Here is a 14,864-nt window from a genome sequence, read left to right on the forward strand (position 1 = left end):
TGACATTCATGATCATGTAAACATATGTTACTGGTGGCGGCTCGCAGGGCCACATGCTGATGGATCTCGTGGGCTGTGCCCGCCGGACACCACCAGGCTGCCTGGGTCTTTGCTGCTTCTGGCTAAGGCTCCAGATGTTGTTTTTCTTGCACTATGAAGTAGGCATTTTAGCTACAGGGATATATATATATATATATATATATATTTTTTTTTTTTTTGCACAAAAGAAACATAGACAAATCTGTGAAAAGAACTTGAGTTTATGCGCCAATCTACTGGAAGGAGCCTCTTAGAATGTCAGCTGCTCAGTGTCTGCTTTGACTCCCAGGCCATTCTCTGTCCTGTGGCTCAGAGACTCTGTGGGGCTGAATTATACATTTGATCTCGTTCTGCTCAATATTTCCCCACAAGTAGTGTTTAGGATGCGACTGATGCCTTTAAAGATATCTGCAGCAGGAATAGTGCAGAGAAAAAAACACTCTATGCTAAAATATTTTGAGCTGAAGGCCATTAAGAAGTGCTCTGGCCTTCCCTCTAGTTTCTGAAAAGCACACAACATAATATTATACAAAGACAAAAGTGCCCTTTCTCCCCTCTCTGCCAGAAAGGACGCAGGTCAATCTCTGCAGACAACTTCAGACCCTTATCATTCGGGAAACAGCACCAGAGGAATTTACACAAAAATCTATCATTTATTGGCCTTCCCACAATTTGTTGCCCCCAATGACCCAAAGTCCTTTTACTTTGTCTTGGCTCTTCTATAAACATTTATTATCCTTGTTGAAGATGTTATATAAAAGAAAGCTCTGAGCTGTCTCTTTGAGATTCCCTCATTCCCAGTGTATCTCCCATGTATATATGAAATATACATGCTAATAAGCCTCCGTTTGCTTTTTTTGGGGTTCATCTGGTTTTGTTATAGGAACCCCAGCCAATGAAGCTAAGATGGGTGGAAGAAAAGATTACATTTTTCTCCCCTGTAGTAGCATTATTCTAGCAATAGCATTTTTTTTTGTAGATTTCTGTTGAATACACACACACACACACACGCAGACACAGCAATGTAAAAAGAAAGAAGTGTGGGGAGTCCTGATGAAATTTTAGTTCTCAGATTCCTAAATATGTTGGGAAGTTGTCTTTAAACATTGATTTTTTTTCCCACATTTACTCTCATTTTTTTTTTTTTTTCTGAGATACCATTTCTAGATTGTTTTCCTACATTTTCTTGCAAGTCCGAGAGAGTATGCTGGTTAGTAGTGTGTCTAATGCACCACCTCTGTCCTTGTCAGTAAAGAAATGTAGTAATTGAGAGGGATATGAGAGTCACACTACACAGGGACGGAAACACAGATATGAAGTAAATAAAAACACGTGAAAACCCAGCATTTCTGGAACTCTCACCTACTCCTGTGCCGATATTCATCCTTCAGCTCTGCCTCCGTTCTTCCCTTCTTTTCTCATGCTATAGGGTCTGCTTTGGAGATGTTACCTACTTTCATTCTTCCAAAGTCAAGCTTCTAGCTTTGGTTGGAACTGCAGACCCATTGACTCATTCAGCAAATACTTTGTAAGCACATGGATAGTCACTGAGAATACCATGGTTCACCAACATGACCGTGGCCCCTGCTCTCACGAACCTGCGGCCTGATGGGGAGAATGGACACTAATATGACAATCACTCTAATGGGTTTCTGATGAAGAATTGAGGAAAGCGCACCAAAGAAAGGGAAGCGGGATTCTCTAAATTTATGCTGTAAAAGAACCTGGTGTATCTTGGGATAAGAGGTAGAAAACCGATGCATTCTGGAAGGTATGATCCCCTTGCAGTCTGGAGAGAAGTAGAGGTTGATTGTTGAGGGGGGTGGAGTGTAGGGACACCACGGTCTAAACAGAGATGGGGGTGCGTGCAGAATGCCTCTTGCAGCAGGAAACAGGCTCGTGCAAGGAAGTAAGCACGGGAGAAAGTGGCACAAGAATGAAGGCCGGCAGGCAGGGGCTGGGAGATGATGGTAGATGCTTTATTCCCTTAATAACAGCAATGGCATGCTGTTGAAAGTACTTGAGGGAGGTGGGGAAGTGGGTATGAAGTGTTTAGTGTTTGTAAAATTATCACATTGTCTTACCCAACTCTACTCTTTTTTATTTTTAAATTTTAAGTTCTTGGATACATGTGCCATGGTGGTTTGCTGCACCTGTCAACCCATCATTTACGGTTTAAGCCCTGCTTGCATGAAGTATTTGTCCTAATGCTCTCCCTCCTCTTGTCCCCACCCCCCAACAGGCCTCCGTGTGTGTCGTTCCCTTCCCTGTGTCCATGTGATCTCATTGTTCAGCTCCCACTTATGAGAACATGCGGTGTTTGGTTTTCTGTTCCTCTTTTAGTTTGCTGAGAATGATGGCTTCCAGCTTCATCCATGTCCCTGCAAAGGACAGGAACCCATTCGTTTTTATGGTTGCATAGTATTCCGTGGTATATACGTGCCACATTTTGTGTATCCACCATATCATTCATGGGCATGAGATATCCTCTTAACATGTGATCCAGCAATTGCACTCTTCGGTATTTGTCCAAAAGAGTTGAAAACTTGTGTTCACAGAAAAACCTGCACATGGACATTTATAGAAGCTTTAATGATAATTGCTAATTTTATTCCAGCTTTATTCATAATTGCTCAAAGTTGGAGGCAACGAAGAAACCAAAATGTTCTTCACTAGGTGAGTGGATAAATAACCTGTGATATATCCAGACAATGGAATATTCTTTAGCACTGAAAGGAAGTGAGCTGTCAAGCCATGAAAAGACACGTAGGAACTTTAAACATGCACGGCTACACAAAAGAGGCCCATCGGAAAAGACTAAATACTGTCAGCTTCCAACTAAAGGACATTGCGAAAAAGGCCAGACTATGGAGTGAAAATATCCGTGGTTCCCAGGTGTTGGGAAGAGGGAGAGATGAGGTGAAACACGGAGATTTTTAGGATTTTAGTGCAACTGCTCTGTACGATGCTATCATGGTGGATACATGTCATGACATATTTGTTCAAACCCATAGAACCAGCACCAAGACGGAGCCCTCATGTAAACTGTGGACTCTGGGTGACAATATGTCAACGTAGGTTCTTCAATTACTACAAATGGTCCTTCTGGGCAGGAGTGTTGTTAGTGGGGGAGGCTGTGCACGTGGGGGAAGGGAAGGCATATAGAAGGCCTCTCTGCACCTTTCCCTCAATTTTTCTGTGAACGTGAAACTGCCTAAAATATAAAGTGTATTTTTAAAAAACAAAGGAAAAAAAGGAAACAAAAAGTCCTCACAAAAATCAAATGAGAAAATGATCACACTGGGTGCTTCAGGTCAAAACGGAAGAACAAGGGCTGTATTCACCATGCCACCTGATTTTTTTCTCACTGCTTTTCAGCATTTTTTTGGAGTCTAGTCAATGCAATAAGGCAAGTTGAAATATATAAAATGCACGCTTATTAGAAAATAAGATTTAAAACTATCTGTACCTTCAGGTGATGTGATCACCTGTGTGGAAAATGTCCTGAAATCACAAAAAGACACTAAAACTGATAATAATAAATTCCTAATAAGTGAGTTTAGAAAGTTTGCAAGATACAAGCTAAACACACAAGCAATATTTATCTCTTTATACACTGGCAAAGAAATAATTGGAAATGGAAATTTACAAAGCAATATTATTTATAGCACATCAAAACATGAAATACTTCAGACTAAATCTGACAAAAGATGTGTAAGATCTATACACTGAAAAGCAGGCAGTGATGCTGAGATAAAGAAATAAATGAAGTGATATACTGTGTTCATGGATCAGCAGGCTCAATATTGTTAAGATGTGAGTTCTGCTCTTGTGGATCAGAGGTTTAATGCAATTCCAATCAAAATCCCAGCATCATTTTATTTTTATTTTTTTTCCAGTAGAAATGAACTAGCAGATTCCAAAATGTGTCCGGAAATTTAAAGGACCCCAAAGAGCTAAGACAACTTGGAAAAAAAGGTGGAGGACTTACCTGAACTATCAAGATAGTGTGGTATTGGTATAATAAGAGAAAACTGGGTTAATGAAACCTCCTAGAGGGTCTAGTAATAATCTCACAAACATGTTACATATACGTAGTGGATTTTTGAATAAAGGTTCAAAGACATTAAATTAGAGAAAGGACGATAATGATGATAGAAGGATTAAATACCATAGGCCAAAAAGAGAAAAAAGAGCTCCTGCTAAATATCTTCACATTGTTGGTGTCACTCACGCAATTCAATTCACATTTTGCGTGTCTAAAAGTTGAACAGACCTCTTCATTCTCTTTCCCCAATTCACTCCACAGAGATGCTGGTGTCTTTCAGTGGAACTTGGAGGTTTGCTCTTCTTTTTAAAATGACTCTTAGATACTGTTTATGCAAGAAGTTATGGGACTATAACTTACAAATACTGTTCTAAACCTTGGAATCACATATTCTCCTTTTTCTCTACTTATCCTTTCTAATCAGTTTCCCATTTCCTCTTTCTCCTTCATATTTACACTGCATTCCTTTTAGTTCAGGTTCTTGTTACCCGACTTGATCTCTTGATGCAGTCACCTGAATGTCCTTCGTGTTCCAGCCTCCTGGAATCCTTCCTTCATGACTCTGCAGAACTGCCCTCCAGACCCGCAGGTGTGACCCGGAATCAAGGATCTCAAAGCCGAGTGGGATCTGAAAGGCTATCTAGACCAAGCCTCCATTACAGACGTAAACCTTTTGATGACTTCACTTCAGAGCCCAAAATATTTGCACTGCAGGCAGAATCACCTAAATCACTTAATGTGATGTTCAGTCTTCCCGTGGTATTTTCCTATCTGCATCTCCCTACTTTCGGTCAGCCATTTCTCACTCATGACACCGAATCCTTCATTCACATCACATTATTGTTGTTCTCCACACACACTCATTTGTTTTCTGCCTGGGTTTTTTGTTATATTATTCCCTCTGCTGCAAATACCATTTTCCAAGATGTGACTACAGAATTTTAACGTATTCCTCAGAATGATTCACATATCACATATTCTACCAAATGGCTGCAGATTCGGTCACCTCCTCTCTTATCCTACGGCAACCTGGAGAACGTTCTTCTCTTAGCCAATAGGATTTATCATGGTCCTTTATCTTAACAATAGTTTAGCTGGACTGAGAACTGGGAAGTACATTTTTCTCCCAGGGGTGAGAACTGTCTTAGTTTAGCAGATCTCTCTGGGTCTCCATTCTGGTTGTAGAAAAGCAACCCATAGGGCATGGTGGGGAGGAGAAGAAGGGGAACTAAGCTGTGTTGCATGAAGATGGACAGTTGTGACCCTTACTCCGGGGTTGGGAGTTGAGGCCACTAGGAAGGAGAAGCTATAAGGATGAAGACGAGGCATAAAAAGTGATGCAGGCCGGATGCGGTGATTCACGCCTGTAATCCCAGCACTTTCGGAAGCCAACGTGGATGGATCACGAGGTCAAGGGTTCAAGACCAGTCTGACCAATATTGTGAAACTCTGTCTCTACCAAAAATACAAAAATTAGCTGTGTGTGGTGGCACGGACCTGTAGTCCAGCTACTCAGGAGGCTGAGGCAGGAGAATCACTTGAACCTGGCAGATGGAGCTTGCAGTGAGCCAAGATCATGACACTGCACTCCAGCCTGAGTGACAGTGAGACTTCATCTCAAAAAAAAAAAAAAAATAGTAAAAAGACTGCGTGAGGAGAAGAGGCAATCAGCAACCTTCTCCAGGGTGGGATGGCTGAAGGCCCTTTAGGAAAAAAGGTGTCTACTTTCCTTCTGTAGGTTGCTCTATCGTGATTTAATGAACCCTCCCAATCTACTGTATTCAGTATTTGGCATGAGTCAATTTAGGGGAATTGTAGAAAACATAGCTGGCTGTTATCATCAGGTTAATGTAGATTGGGAGGAAGGGAAAAACCCCAGGAGACACGTAGGAAGGACAATAGGTGAAAATAGAAGAAACTTGGAGTCAGTTCACCCTTCAAACAAAATCCAGTTTCTAGAAAACACTGTGAGGGCTGCTGGGTCTTCATCATCCGAAGATGGGGGATTCCAGATAATTATATTTGAATCGCACAAGATGGGGGTGATCACCACCAGCTCTCAAATGGGATGAGTTACAATATCTTCTATCGGGAGGAGGTAAATAAGAGGATAGGTACACATCTATAGTCATCACAATTTTGTCAAGATTACTCTTTTTACTTCCATGTCATAGATGGAGAGCCTGATGCTTGTGGAAATGATTTGCTCAGGGTCTCACCATCAAAAGTTGCAGAGGAAAGATTCCAACATGTTTTAAAAGCTGCAAACTGAGCTGACTCCCATCCATGCTGTCATACCGACTTTGAGATTTCAATCCTCCTGAAGGCAGGAAACTTATTCCATTTGCTTTTATATCCTCCATAACACTAGCGAGCAAGTTTTGCTCAAAGTAACATGGAATATTTTGCTGACTCAAGGGGAAAAAGAAGAGACTTAAATACACCATCACAAGTCAACATTCAAGGAACAGAGACAGATTTAGCATTAGCTGTCTCAGTCAAATCAACATTAACATGTACATTTATCCTTTACATGGGAGTAAGACAGCAAACACAATTGAAAAAATGAGCCAAGTGTAAAAATTTGTCACAAAGGGATGGATTTAGACAGGAGAGCGAGCAGTGAAGTAGGTTATAAAATGGTCAGCATAATCCATTTTAATGAATTATTAGCTGAAACATGCAAAGCATTTAGGATTTCTGGGAGAAGTGTACAAACACACCAAATGTTTGTCTGACATTTTCTTCACTGCTTCTGTCTTTCCACAAGGCTGGAGATGTTGACCAACGGCCTTGGGAGGAGAGGTTGCAGCTGAGTCCACACCCTCTCAAACTCCTTCAGACTGTTTGTTTTTGTAGACTACTTTACCATTAACAACAAATCCTAACATTTACTCAATCAGTACAGCAGTCGTTGGCCAGAGTTCAAATTTCTGATTCGAAGGAATCTGCACTCTGCCTGCCAGGATCGACTATTAATGGCTTCGTCCGTAGAGGAGCTATGTCTTTGCTCACTACGGAATAGTATTGAGGCTTCGAAAGGGGTATTTTGCTGGTCACCTCCTGGTCATCCTTCTGCTCACCAAGAACAGATACTGTTCTCAGCCCCGTACATTGACAAGGTCGTTTAATTCTCACATAGCCCTTTCAGATAGATGCGACTATTACCCCCATTTTACAGAGGAGGAATTCAAGAGGCAGAGGACATAGGCGAATTGTCCCAGCTCACAGAGCTGGCCACGGAGCTGGGACTTGCACCTGGCCAGCCTGGCTCCAGAGTTCCCTGCCCTCCTCCTGCACAGCACGTGTGACCTGCAGTAATCACCGCCCAAACAGGCAGGCACTGCAGGTAGCCAAGCACATCTCTTCCGACTTCAGCACGGAGGAAGGTTCGTTTTCATTCTGTGTTCAGCTCGGGACTGTGTTTATCACCCCAAAGACGCACAACCCAGAAAGCTCAGTCACGTGACGTTGCCTTCTACGGTCATGGTTTTCTTTTTGGCCCCATTTTCCTGCCCACTTGGCCTGCTGGGAAGTGAATGATGCGTTAGTACTTCTACAGGATGCAGGTAAGCAGGTGGCATGGCGAGGTGGGTGATTGGACAAGATTTCCCGACAGCTGGAAGCTTGGGGGAGACCCGCGGTGGCCCCTTCTTGTTCTTCTTTCTCGGGTCGAGCATGAGTCCCTCATCGCTGGTGCCAGGCGGTGTCACAGTTTTTAGCACCCGACAGCCAGGGGGGCTTCTCTGTCCAGCTCCCCCCGCCCCGCTTCTTTAGTGAGAGAAGTTCTCTGACTTGAGATTTTGCAGTCAGAAAAGTGATCATTACAATTTTCATTTTGAATATTGTGGCCCTGCTGGACTGCGGTGCAACAGGCTCTTTCATGACGATTGGCAGAGATGCCGACGGCTAGGGCATCCGGATCAACGGGAGCGAGCAGGACTCGTGAGATACAGCTTTTAGCTCCCTCGGGAGGGAGCCACAGAAATGTGAATCTGCTCTTCACATGGCCGTAGCCTCTCCCGTGTCCTCCATGGAACCTGTGGAGGCAGCGTTAGGCGCTGGCCGGCTTCGGGGTGTGAGCTCAGTGAGCAAGAGAACATCTGCCCTCCCACCCCCATCTCCGCAGCTGAGTCCTCTTGCATTTTTGATTTTTAGAATGAACGCAGCAACCTGCCCCATTCTGCTGATGCTGCAAAAAGGAGCTGGAAAAGAACGTGCACAGCTTCTCCAGTCTTAGTATTTGTTACCTTGTAGTTTGGGAAACTTTGGCTTGAAACTTGGCTGCCCCAGTACAAGGATGTGCTGAGGAATCTATGATCCTGCTAGATTTTTCCAGGAGGTCAAGTTGAAAACGAGCTAGCTGCTCTCTCTGCCTCTGTCACTCTGTTTCTCTTTCTCTTGTTTGTGTCTGGCCCATCTCCCTGTTAATCTGTTCGCCTTTTCCTCTCTTCTCTCTCCATCCCTCCCTCCCTTGCTATTGCTCCAAAGAATATTCTTGTTGAATTTGTTTCTCCATATCTTCTGCCTTTCCTTAGAATACATTCCTAAGAGTCTACTCATTGTGAAAAGCAAACGGCCTTTAGATGTTTTCCAAATCTAACAGATGGGGGTCCTTTCAGACAGAGCTTCATTTTACACTTTTATCAAGAAGCCCGTGGCTCCCTGCTCGCCATGCTGCAGTCGCCCTCAGGAGGTTCATGGAGAGCAGAGGGCTTGGGGGTACATTAAGGGGTGTCTTTTTTCCAATGTCCCGAAGGTGTACTCTGGGGAGGGGGCAGTTGAAGTAGGAAAGTGACATCAGCACTTCCTGTATGGCATGTGTTGATCAAGTACAGTGTGCACCCGACGCCCGGACTGGCTCTAGGTGGGGAAAAAGGACTTCAGTTATTACAGGGTGGGTTGGGCTGGTGGCTCCCCAGCTCTGGGGACAGATGCGTCATCTTTCGAAGCCAGGTAGCACCTGTCTCAGACTGCACAGCCCTCCTCACCTCTTCAGTTCCTGAAGGGAAAGACCCCAGGAGACTGAGGTGAAGAAAGCTCTTCCATTCTCAACTCACCCACCATTAGGGTTCTGCCCCCTCTATCCTCCAGCCCCCGAACCATGAAGTTCCCAGGGTCCCTGGCCAGTGACTTGCTGAAGCCTCCCTCTCCAGGACCTCTGGAAAGAGACACCCTACTCGAATGCGTGCTTCTCCAGGAATATTTGCTCTGGTAATAGCTGAGAATAAAAAGCCATCTCTAACAGTTTGATTGCAGGTGGGTGGCCCCAGGGCAAGTGACTTTGGGAAGATGGGGCTGGCTGGCGCCCTGTGTCCTGACTTTTCTTCTGAGCCTCTGCAAAACCACTTTTGAGAAAATCGGGGTGGGTACTCCTGGGTGGCATTTTCTTCTAAGCGAAAATCTGTAGAATTCCTGCGGTTGCGGGAGCTGGGGTTTTCTGTCACGACCTTGTGGGTTCAGGGGCTGCCCTTCTGTGTCCTGGCAGTGTGGCCTGGGGCCTGTTTCTTATCCAGACTTACCCAGACTCTTCTTATCCAGAAGAGTCAGGTGCCTGGCCAGTGAACTGCCCAACTCCAATTTGTATGTCGCTCGTATCGACCTAAAATGAAATTAAAATAATAAACTCTAAAACATCCCATTTCTGGCATTACAGAGACCCAGGAAGGGAAGGCTTAGGGCCGGCTTCTTCACAATCCAACTGAAGGTAGGGTAGCCGGATCCTGGCATCCGTATCTCCTGCTGGGTGAGGGTCACAGGATCTCAGCGCCCAGGTGAGGCAATGATGTTGAAAGAGGCTTCAGAAGAACTGGGCCAGAACAGTGGAATCAAACGGAAAAGACTAAATGCAATCAGCTTGGGGAATGACCAGAGAGCGTCTGTTGGCCCAGCAAGGATTGAAAACAGATTGCCAGCAACAGGGCCATAGCAAAGCTCTCTCAGCACACCTGCCCCGGACCGTCAGCTGATGAGAGCTTGTGATTGTGCCATCCAAGGAGACGTAGCTATTTGGTCTTCAGCTGGTTCTGGGCACAGAGCATCTAAGACCCTTGGAATCTTTCGAGTGGTCAGAGTGCCTTTGTGTAGTCGGGACAGGCCTGGGAGCTGGGACCCCCTAGGCAGTTTCAGGGTGGTTCTCGGGTTCAGAAAGACCAAGGCAGGACTAGAGGGCTGGAGCTGTCAGTCTCCAAGCCAACCTCTGACCTGGAGGGAGAGGGCTGGAGATGAGTCAATCCCCACTAGCCAAAGATGTCATCAACCATGTCTACAGTGACACCTCTAGAAAACCCTAAATGGTGGGGTTGGAGAGCTTGCAGGTTGGAGAAAACCTTGACATTCTGGGAGGGCAGCATTCCCACTCCCCAGGGCCAGAAGCCCTTGCACTTGGAACCCACCCCCGCCCACCAGGCCTGGAGCAATGCACCTCTTCATCTGGCTGTTCACAGGTCCTTCATAACGAACTGGTGATAGTAGGTAAAGGTGTTGCCCTGGGTGGCATGAGCCAGTCTGGCAACTTACTGACCTTAAGTAGAAGGACAGGGCAACCCCGATTTTTAGGTGGTCAGTCAGAAGCAAGGGAGACCTGAAAGTTGCCATTAGTGAAGCGGGGGCAGTCTCATGGGACTGAGACCTTGACCGTGATTTTTCCTGGCGCAGCGCTATGTCCAATTTCATAGCTGAAACATCAATATTTCAACTGCTTTAACATTAATGTGCAAGTTGTACTTAGGGGTGTAACATCTGCCATTTAGATTTGGGGAGGACCCTCAGAACCAACTTCCGGGCCACCTGCCACATGTACATCAGCAATGTGGTGCAACTTGAACTCTGCAAATCAAGCCGCTAATGTCTTAGGGGAATCTGAACCTTCGATTTCATGCCCCGTGCAAGGTGAGTCCTTCCAAGAACACCCCTGGAGCACTTCGCACATGGTTCAGTGCTGATCAGTTCTCAATGATCTGTGCCACCAACACTTTGATGCTTTGAACAACAACGTCCTATAATCCCCCCCAACGGCAAGCTACAGATCTGATTAGCGAGCCAAGAGCCTTACGCTTCAGAGGGGTGGAGTGTGCATTAGTGACAGTTGAACTGTTTAGAAAGAGCCTGAAACAGCCGGCACCCCCTGGGCTGGAGTACAGGTGCCTAAATAGTGCAACAGCAGAAACATAAACTCACAGGAAGAAAAATTCACATTAAAATTACACTGAAAGATTCTTCACCCATCATATTGGTAAAAATAAAAGTCAGGTAATAGGGCAGATAAGGGAGTGGAAAAAGAAGTGCTGCTGTTTACCACTCAGCGGGGTGTATAGCCTCACAGGCTTCAAAAAGACAATCGTCATAAAAGCCACATCGGTAGTTCTCTTTGAAACAGAACTCCCACTTCGAGAACTGTTTCCATTTGCCACGAAGGGGTCACTCACCGCAGCAGCAAAAGAGGGAAAATCACCAAACAGGGCAGGCTCAAATAACCCTAGTGCTCCCACAACGTAGCACTGTGCCACCTCGAGAACAGCACGGAGCTCGTTACGTGCTGACAAAGGACACCAAGATATAAAATATGCGCGTGTAGGCAGTCTATCACATCTGTCATGTTTCTATCAGTTTCTCACATCTATCATGATGTGAGAAAACCCCCAAACCCAGGCAGAGAATACACACAGGGGGGAGGGCGCACGCTTCTGTCCCACAGCCCCAGGTGCCTCTGACAGGGAGCATGGGAAGCTCGCGGTTGCTCTCACAGTCACAAAGGAGCGTTTCCATTGTGTCCTTCAGAACTTTTTGAAGATTTTACCATGAAGCCCCATTTATTTGAAAACTAAATATTAAAGAAAGGGAGCCAGGGGGCCTGGCCACAGCTGGGGGGCAGGGAGTGGGCTGGACACAGGGGCTGGAGGGCGTCCACAGGGAATTGGGTTAGTGAGGCAGAGGGAAGCCCAGGGCTGCCTTCATTTCTTTTATGCCAAACCGGGCGAACAGAAAGGCAAGAGTTTCTGGAGCGCCTGGCCCCAGTGCAGCTCACCATGAAGGGGCATGATGGGTCTGCCTGTGTGAGACTCCACGGGGAGGGGGTCCCCGCTGAGACCCACCTGACCTGGCATCCTGCACCCGCTGCTGATGGTGGCAGCACTGCTCGCACGGGCATGGCTACCCTGCTGGGCTTGAGCCCACACCCCATGCCTGGAGGGCTCAGCAGGAGACACAGGCTCTGGGGTCCCCAGCTGAGAAAAGAGCCAGGTTCCCTTTCAGGGGCCAGAGAGCCAGGGGCTGATGCTGCCTGTGACCCCATGAGTTGAGCGCCAGGTGTGTGCACCCTGAGATTGGTAAAGTGGCTCCTGGGAGGTTCCTGGGCACTCCTTGTGGGGCTGGTGGGAAGCACGGTGGTCCCTGCAGCTGGGCGCTTCCTCACGCATCTGTGGAAAAGGCTTCTGAGACTTGGAAAAAGGGCTGTACTGCTGAAAACAGGCTTCACGGTCACACAGACTCACATTCCTTGGTTTTCACACGTATCTGCCATGGGGGCAGCCAAGCTTGGCTGTTCCCACTCTCACTGGTGCCTTAAGGTGATGGACGGGCACGTCCTCTGGGGCAGAGGAGGGAAGCTGCCCAAGCACCAGTGTGGACACTGCACTGGCTCAGAAGCCTTCCAGGGAAGAGGAGCCTGAGGCCCCACTGTGCAAAGCTGCTCTTCCCCATCTTTTCGATCACTTCCCAGGAGAGGGAACGCTGCCTCAAATGTCTGAAGCCTGACAAGGGTTTCAGAAGACTGGGAGTGAGGCTCGCAGCCAGAGGACTGCGAGCGTAGTCCACAGGAACGCAGGAACGTGGGAACACGGGAATGTTGGCTTTGGTGATGTGTGTTAGAAAAGCATTTAATAACCGGTTAAACTGTGCGGCTTGCAACGCACACTCACCTCCAGGCATCACGAGGCCGACATCCTACATGGTGAGCACGGAGAGCTTCTCTTCTGAGTCCAAACGAATGACTCCATAGGTCAGCCCATGCGTGGAGAGGACGCCCCGGCCCGGGGGCTGGTTACTGTCATCCGTGGGCCTGTAACGACAGTTTTTAACTTGAATATGCAGGGGCAGACAAGCCATCACAACCACAGCTCTGCAGTCAGCACACAGGCAGCAGGCTGGGTACCCCTGGGAACAGTGCCGGCCACCCACGTGGCCGCATTAGGGGGTGCTCCTTCTGTTTATGAACGGCTGCTGGCGAGTCTACTGCTTCCTCCTCTACGTTCTCAGGGAATCTCAAGAATACCTGAAAACTACGAAGGCAGCTCCTCTCCTGACCTCTCTATGCAGGTCCTGCACAGACCGGCTCTCTCTGTCCTCCCAGCTCCTCCCTCACTGCATGGTCTGCTCTTCCAGTTCCGCAAACGTCTGGAAGGGGGTGCATCCACTCCAAGAATGCAGACAAAACCACTGAACAGAAATGATGGAAATCCTGACTGTTCAGCCTCAATTCAGACGCAGGCTGTCTGGGCGTATGCCCAATTTTATATATAAGAATCTAAAATAAGACTTATGCTGTGCCATTCTGGCTGCCAAGTTCTAAGGAAAATTATTTGGGTGGCAGGCAAGCTGTAGAATGAACTGTGGCACCACTCTGGGGTCCGCCCCACCTCCTCTGCCGGACACCCCAGCTTGCTCACGCTTTGAGGCTTCTGTGCTGGTTCTCACTGCTACTCAGGACGTTCCTCCGGCAGACCTCCGCACGGCCCTCTCCCTCCGCGTCTCCAGAGTTTGGCTCAAATTTGAGACTTCTCATCCCCTCAGAAAACACTCCCCACCCAGCGTGCCCACCCCATAGCACACATCTCTGACTACCTGTGCGACCTCTTCCCTCAGACCCAACTCTCCAGTTTGTTTTGCTCACTGCTGCATCCCAGCCCTGGAAAATGTCTAGCAATAGATACCTGCTGACTGAATTTGTGAACAAATAAGTTAAAATCTAAGATCATGGATTATATTCCTGAAAACTAACAATTCCTCAATGGTTATCTAAGGGAGTCACCACAATTTAGGTACACATCACATTTGTTTCTGTAATTTTCCATATGTAAACCTTTAATGCACTTTACACTTAAAAGCTGGACCTAAGCTTGCTGTTTAACTTTAAAATATTATGGTTTATAATGAAGCTGAAGACATAAATGAGGCAACATAAGAGTTAAAATTTGCAAGAGGAGATCTCATTGGAATGAATTAACTGGTGTACTGAAAAAAGCATGAAAGACTCCTGAAACAGAAGTATTCCAGATGGAAGAATCAAAAAGGATAGAGCTAATCAGATAGAAAAGCAAAGTCTGCCCAAATAAGAAAACCCACAAGGAACCACCTAGATGGCGTGAGCTCAAATCACTGGGCTTTACATTATTCTCCTGGCCTTTACTTCCCAGAGACCTCAAAAAAACTAAAACTTCAAAATGAAAACACAGTGTTGTCAGTGGTCCTGCCACCATTCCCTCACCCTAACAGTCCTCTACAAAGATCGGTGTGGGGAGTCAGGAACTGTGAGCTTCAGTATCTGCTGTGGGTTGAATCGTGTCCGTGCAAAAGATCACCCCTCGTATCTGTGACCTTATTTGGAAGCCGGGCCTGTGCAGAGACAGATACCCCTGGACTTACAATGGGGTTACAACCTGATAAACCCATTGTAAAGGTGAAAATCGCAAGTTGAACCACCTTAAGCCAGGGCCATCTTATGACCAGGTGAAGATGAGGTCATACTGCGTTAGAATGGACCCTAAATCCAATGACTCGG

At 46.6% G+C, this 14,864-nt stretch overlaps 2 long non-coding RNA genes across 10 annotated transcripts in view; one reads left to right on the top strand and one right to left on the bottom strand.

Moving 5' to 3' along the window:
• Positions 1-14,864, bottom strand: part of LOC141408582 (uncharacterized) — a 98,954-nt gene that overhangs the window by 16,523 nt on the left and 67,567 nt on the right. For 6 of the 9 annotated variants that reach the window (XR_012424173.1, XR_012424175.1, XR_012424172.1 and 3 more), the window contains 2 exons: positions 13,006-13,145; positions 9,348-9,689 (listed from right to left, as the gene is read on the bottom strand). This is a non-coding gene — a long non-coding RNA (uncharacterized lncRNA). Of the gene's footprint in view, positions 1-6,715; positions 9,090-9,347; positions 9,690-13,005; positions 13,146-14,864 lie in introns of those variants that run through there. The other 3 variants (XR_012424168.1, XR_012424174.1, XR_012424169.1) reach the window with 3 other exon arrangements.
• Positions 7,910-14,040, top strand: LOC141408585 (uncharacterized). The gene is made up of 2 exons (XR_012424179.1): positions 7,910-9,346; positions 9,744-14,040. It is a non-coding gene; the product is annotated as an uncharacterized lncRNA (long non-coding RNA).

The sequence above is a fragment of the Macaca fascicularis genome, chromosome 15 (assembly GCF_037993035.2).
Source record: "Macaca fascicularis isolate 582-1 chromosome 15, T2T-MFA8v1.1".
In the NCBI taxonomy this organism is placed as follows: Eukaryota; Metazoa; Chordata; class Mammalia; order Primates; family Cercopithecidae; genus Macaca; species Macaca fascicularis.